This window comes from Elephantulus edwardii, unplaced genomic scaffold, assembly GCF_000299155.1.
Source record: "Elephantulus edwardii isolate Elephantulus edwardi_28Jun2011 unplaced genomic scaffold, EleEdw1.0 scaffold00004, whole genome shotgun sequence".
NCBI lineage: Eukaryota > Metazoa > Chordata > Mammalia > Macroscelidea > Macroscelididae > Elephantulus > Elephantulus edwardii.
Window position 1 is genome coordinate 11,029,101 of NW_006399754.1, and position 7,237 is coordinate 11,036,337.

The following is a 7,237-nucleotide window of genomic DNA, read 5'->3' on the forward strand; positions in this document are numbered from 1 at the left end:
TTGTACATAGGGTCGCTATGAGTCGCAAGCCACTGGATGGCACATAACAACAACAACAGGCCTATATAGCAACACAGTCTGCAACCCATCCACAATGTTTCCAAGACTGTACTCTTTGCAGAGGGAGGTTGTAATATCTTTCTCTCACAGAAAAGCCATCAACCTCTAATGTACCAGCATTTGGACCCTAAGTACCACTGCTCCAGCATCGCTCAGTAAAAAGCTTGCTTTGCAACACTGCCATCTTGTGGTCACTTTTCCCTTAATTAGTCCTAAAATTCTTTGGGGTTTGTTTGGGGTTTTTTTCTAGTTTATTTATAAAATTCTAATACAAATTTGAACAGTTTCTTTCAATTTCCCTCAATCCCCAACCCAACAAATTGTGCAATCCAGTGATTAATCTCCCCTCCCTCTGTACATCTACATCCCTCTGCTTCCAGCCTCTCCTGGATCTTTATACTCATTCTACAATAACGGTCTTAAACGCTATTTATCCTTGTGGGACTGAGTTCGTTCACTCAGCATAATGCTCTCCAGTCCCTCCCAAGTTAGGTAATAATTTACAAAGTTATTGCTCCTGCATGCTGCATAGTATTCCATTGTGTGAATGTACCATAATTTATCAATCCGTTCATTTGTAGTTGGACACAAAACAGAATTTTGTAAAAGATAAATGTGGTGGATCTTTTCTTCCCATTTTCATATTCTTGTAATTACATAAACGAACAGTTCTCAGAGCATAAGAAAGCAATGTAAGCAACAGAAAACCCCAAAATGACCTCTGTCTCTAGGGCCGAACTTGTTTCTTTGTGCCCTATTTCATACTCTCGCCCAGTGGGTAAGAGTTGTGCCGGTAACTCAAAGGTGAGCAGTTCAAATCCACCAGCTGCTCTGTAAGAGAAAGATAAGCCATCTTCCTGTGCCATCTATGGCCTCTGAAGAGCTGCTGGAGGGTCTGCGACGCGTTGCTTTTGATTCGGTGCCAATGAATTATCATTAAAATTTTTTTTAAAATCCTTAAACTCACTGCTGTGGAGTTAGTTCCAATCCATGGAAACCTCTATGGGGTTTTCCCGGCTGTGAGCCATAATGGTAAACGGCATCCTACCTTCGTCCCAAGATGCACCGGGTGGCTGACAACTGCCACAGACTCACACAGCCTTTGGGTTAACAGAGGAGGATTAACAGGGTTGAGAACTGGGCAAACATACTCCCTGGGTAAAGTCCTAAAGGAACTCTGATTTTTACTTAGGAAAATACACTCTAGACCTACGTGGAAACTCTAAAATTCTTCCTTATCAGGGATATAAAAAAACAGACTTAAAACTATTACATGATAATCTGTAATTGAAATAGTTTTAAAACGAACATCAAAGAATTTTTATTACCTTCACCAAATCCATTAAAAGCTTTTTAAAAGGTACCTCAATTTCAACAAGACTTTAATAAGGTAAAGAGCAAAAGATCCAAAATTAATTATCATGGATGGCAGAAAGTATAGACTATTTATTGCAAATTAGCCTTGATATATCAGCCAGTCACGTAAAATCTAGCAACATATAACAGAAATCACAAATTCTTTCCAGCACAGTGAACCATGTGAGTAGGACTCCCACATTACATAAAATGCAGCAACAGCTCTCTGCTGGAAATGTTTTTATCTTACCCCATAAGGCCTCTAACTGATCTCAGTTGCCAGAATATTCTTCCATTTTAATGGTCACTTTAATCTTTATCCTTCAAAACTATCACAATACCACCTGTCTAACCCTTTGGAATCTATCTCATTTATTTTAATAGTCACACTTCCTCTAATTAGTTTTGTAAAACTTTTAAAATTACACACTGAGATTTCTACACACAAGCACTAAGTATGCACACACTTTTTTAAAGGAAGGACTGTAGAAATATGGGATTTCCCCCACATTTTGCATTTATTGTGATTTGAAAGAAAGCTAACAAAGCACATTGGGCTTATATTCAATCATCTATATACATTTTGCTTTATAACATTAATTACAATACCTACAATGTCTGATCACCCTTTACTGTCAAACAATTATAGCAACGTTCACAACTGATCCTAATATTCTTGAAAGTGACAATGGCAATGACTAATTAGAGTTGTTAATTAGAGTTGTTAATGATAATTTAGAGTGAATGATTATTTAGAGTTCTTTTTGGTAAGTGCCATCAAGAGGATTTTAACTCACGGTGACCTTATGTATAACAGACTGAAACCCTGTCCAGTCCTGCAGTATCCTCTCAATCCTTGCCAGGCCCACTGTCACATCACTGTGTCAGCACATCTCTTTAAAATTCATTTTCTCTTTCTGTTGTTCCAAGCATAATGTCCTTTTCCAGCAACAGGCAACTCGTGTGTCAGATGAAGTTTCATCACACTCACCTCTAATGAGCACTCTGGCTGCATTTCCTCTAAGAGGATGTGTTCTTTTTCCTGTTCATGTATGTCCAATACTCTCTGCCAACACCAAGTTCAAAGGCATCACTTCTTCTTTGATCTTATTGAACTGTCCGGTTTTTCTGTTTGGTTTTTTTTTTTATTTTATTAAATTTTATTAGTTTTAATGAACATTTACAGAGATTTTGGGTTTTCATTCATTCATTGTTGCACTGTTTTCTCCACCCTCCTCCCCAGTTCGTTCTTCTCCCCCCCCCCCCATGTCTGTTTTAATTGTCCAATTGCCACAGTGCTTGTCAAAGCCAGTTCTGATTAATCTCCTTTGTCAGTGTGTCCCTTGCCATTCCCTATCACTCCTCTCTGAGAGAGACTTCACCCTGATTCATAAGGAAAAGGGGATGGCATATTCTCTTAGCTACTTCCTGCTGAAAAGGGACGCTGTGGGTTTCAGGGTGAAGGTCTTTTCTCACTACTCTAAAGGGCTCCTTTGGCAGTAGGAAACACATAGACTATTATGGAGATTGATTTTGGAATTTAGATGCACTGTTATCAATTGTGCTTAGCCGTACAAGCTCATATCCTTGAAGATGTATCATGGAAGTGTTGCAGCCTTCAAACTGCAAAGCAGCAAGATGTTCTTCCTTTATCTTGAGTTTCAGCTCATTTTTCCTTTGCATCTCAGCGATTTCCTCTGGGGTGGCTAGTACAGGTGATGATTCTGCAATTTACCAGAATTGCTGAGTCAACCTGAGGGCAGGCCAGTAGTGATGCAGCTCCCGCCGGGCCACAGCTCCCCGAACTGTCCGGTTTTTAATGACCATTTGCTCTCTTCATCAATGATGTCCCTGATGTTGTCACACACTTGGTTTGGTTTTCAGTCATCAGGAATAAACCATCAATTCTATTCTTGTGACGGTTTTTAAATCCAGAGTCACATTTTGGCTCTCGTGGCCTTGTCTTTAGCTTCACACTTGTGTAATGGCCCACCCCGCAGTTATTCTGACTGATGGTACTGAGTTCTTCAATTATCTCTTTTACAGATGCACTCTCACTTTGATTCCTGTGCATTCCACTAGCCAAGGTCCATGTATACAGCTACAGTTTATGAGGTTTATTAAACAACATGTACTTGCAATGAATAAATCTACTGTATGTATTTCTGTCATGTGATCTTTGGCCCCATTTCTGTAGTCAAGGCCATATTTTCTATCAATCCTTCTTTCTCTCAAACTTCTGTATTCCAGTCACCAATTATTATTACTACTTCATCTTGACTGCATATTCAATCAAGTTCAGTTGCAAAAGCTGGTTGAAATAGTCAATTTCTTCATTCTTGACTATAGAGATTGGTACTACTAAATATATGTTATCATACATTTGAATTAACAGGTTTTTCTCATATGTGTATGGATATTACCCTATCACTGACAGTATTGTGTACTTATGACACATCTTGAAATGTGGTACCATCCCACCTTTGCCCTTCTCAATATACTATACCATATGATTATATGATTCAACAGGGCCAATACATATCCATTTTGGTTCATTAATGCCTAGGGTAGATCATCGAGACTCTGGGCTGTACAAGGAGGAATGTGGCATCAGGATTGGTGGAAGAATCATCAACAATCTGCATTATGGGGATGATACAACCCTTCTTACTCAAACTGAGGAGGACCTGAAGCGCTCGCTGCAGAAGGTCAAGGACTGCAGTCTTCAATATGGATTGAAGCTCAACATCAAGAAAACAAAGATTCTCACCACTAGGCCAATTGGCAGCATCAGTATGGATGGTGAAGAGATTGAGATAGTTAACAACTTTAGTTTGCTTGGTTCTACAGTCAACACTCTTGGTAACAGCAGCCAGGAAATCAGGAGATGAACTGCGGTGGGAAAGTCAGGTGTGAGGGACCTCTCAAGAGTACTAAAGAGCAACGACATCAGGCTGGAGACTAAGGTGCACCTGATCTGGGCTACAGTCTTTGTAATTAAGTGCTATGCATCGGAGAGCTGGACAGTGATAGGGATGATAGAGAAATGATGCCTTTGAGCTGTGGTGCTGGAGTGCTGAATGTACCATGGACTGCTAGAAGAACAAACAGGTTTGTCCTGGAGAGGGTCAAACCGAACTGCTCCTTGAAGTCAAGGATTCTTAAGCTTCGTCTGACATCCTTTGGGCATGCTGCAAGGAGGGACTGGTCCTTGGAGAGGGACATCATGTTTGGGAGAACGGAGGGGCGGCAAAGGAGAGGAAGACCCTCGATGAGATGGATCGATTTTGTGAGTAGAGTGGTGGGAATGAGTGTGTGTTAGACGGTGAGTTTGGCACAGGATAGAACGGCGTTTAGGGCTCTTGTACATAGGGTCACTATGAGTCGCAAGTGACTCGATGGCAGGTAACAACAAACAACAATGCCTAGGGTATCAATCTTTATGGGTTTCCATTTATTTGTGTAACATCTAAATTTCCAGACTCACAGTTCATAACCCCCATGTTCTAATTATCAAGGAATGTTTGCAGCCATTTCTTCTCATATTGTTTTGTGCAACATCAGCAAGTGAAGCTCCTTCCCCGGGTGGAAGCTTGGCTCCACCCATTCATTACAGCAGACTGAGGAGGCAGCTCTTCTCTATTCATATTTTGAGCGCCTTCCAATGCTCCACTGCTCTTCATGGCTGCTCATGGGGTGTTGTTGGGTGCCAGTGAGGCAGGACGACTCACAGCGACACTCTGAATAGCAGACATGAACACACATCCTGTACCATCCTCATCATTTCTGACATACTTGAGTTTACTGCAGCTGTCACTACCTCGTTGAGGGTCCTCCTCTCTTCTGCTGACCCTCCACCTGTCCAAGCATGATGCTCCTCTCCAAGGAATATCATCTCCTAACAACACGGCCAAAGGATGTGAGACAGAACTGTCATTCTTGCCTCCAAGGTGCAACTCTGGTTGTACGTTTTTGAAGATATATGTTTGTTCTTTTTTGTGGTCCACAGGATATTTAGTACTCTTCTCCAGCATCACAACCCAAAGGCACCCATTTTTCTTCTATCATCTTTATTCACTGGCCAGCACACAGATGCATAACAAGTGACTGAAATAATAGGTGTAGAATTGCAATTATCGAGTAATAATCATTAGTCATGAAGAACTAGTCAAGAAATTAAACAAAGAACTGGAGTGGGCCTATCTGTGACCAAGGATCTATTTAAAATGCTAAAAGGCCAAAGTGTCACTTTAAAGAGAAAGGGATGAAAGTGCTCTGGTGCTAGCCCACTAGGTATTACACTGCTAACCAAAAGACTAAGACCTCTCCCAAGTCAGAAGCAAGGATGATGGGACTTCATCTCAGATTGTGTTCATCTTATCAAAAGTACTGAGAAAGGGCATCATGCTTGAAAGGGTAGAAATGAAAGGGCAAAAATGAGAAAGACTCTTATTTCTGTTGTTATGTTAAAAATAACTTGACTGGTGGATGAGCTAAGACATCTTTTTAATTTTTTCCTCTCACAATCGTGATTTTATTAAAGTAGTTGCTTTATAAAACATTGCAGATGTCTTAATTGTTAACATAGCAATTTACCAAACTGTAGTTAACTGGGACAGATCGCTGAGCATGTTTTATCAAGAAAAAGAAAGGCCAAAACCCTGTTAAAGTGGTTCCACCGCAGCCTAGGAGAACAAAGGAGATTTGTTTCTCACACGTTTAAACCAGGCAATTAAAACACAGGTTTCCCTCCCCCCATGCAAAGCACTCCATTAGTGGAATCATTCTGATAGAGACAGTCTTTGCATTCAAGAGATTCCACAACTTGAAATGCAATAATGGAGAAGTTTACCATCTTCGGTTTCAAAGTTGGAGGGTTTTGGTGGTGTCATTTTAAAATATCAAATTACTGGCTTTTCAGCCGCAGTGTCTTCACTCTGAGAAAGCCATCTTCTTCACAATATATCCTCAATTAATATCCTCACGCTCAATTTTAAGACAAAGCTATTTTAATACTAGGTGCACACCACATGGCCTTGCTGCAAACTGCTTTTCTTGACAAGTTATGAAGAAGTTGAAGGAGCAATGGTTACGGTTGTGTTACTGAATGGTGCTGGTAACATACATAATTTTTTGTCATGTTGCAACCTTGTTTCCACTTTAGTGACTGCTGCTATAGAGCCGGAGAGCAACAATGACAACATTATTAGGACTTTTAAAAACCTATGATTTAGTAGCAACTGAGGTTCCCAATTTTAACCACTTGGTAGCAAGATCCCAGTTCCCTCATTCACACATTAGCACCTAAGAGTCAAGTGGTTAAATGACCAGGACAAAGATACTGCATTTCTGACTGTAGCATTTGGCTGACAGAAAGGAAAGAAGTTGTGCTATGGCTTTGAGGGACTGTAGGCAACAGAAAGAAGACACCAGAAGATAAAACTTCATCACATGAAATCCTCATGGTCTTGCACCTATCCTCCATCATAACCACCACAGTCTGCCATCAATTCCCATGGTAGCTTTGAATCCCCCCCTCCAGAAACCACACCTTTCTTCCACTTTTTGGCCCTGCTTTGCTTTCTTGCTTCTGTTTTTCACTGCAAAGCACAGTCAATGAATTGGTAATCTTTTTCAAGTCACCAATTTCCAACGAAATACACACATCTCGAACTAAGGCTTCTAAAAAGCTGGCGTAATTATGATTATCACAAGAGTCCACAATTAAGGCTGCATAGTGGAATGTACTAGGGGCGGCAGGAGGGGTGTGGGGGGATTGTGTCCCAGGGAGGGAGTGTTTCTTTTACTTCTGAAAGAGAGG

The 7,237-nt window shown here is 40.7% G+C and overlaps 1 protein-coding gene and 1 pseudogene across 1 annotated transcript in view; both read right to left on the minus strand.

Annotated features, from left to right (window-relative positions):
• UBAC2 (UBA domain containing 2) overlaps positions 1–7,237 on the minus strand; it is a 244,828-nt gene that overhangs the window by 171,482 nt on the left and 66,109 nt on the right. The window lies entirely within an intron of this gene.
• The window catches only part of LOC102853089, a 1,033-nt pseudogene continuing 659 nt past the window's right edge, over positions 6,864–7,237 (minus strand).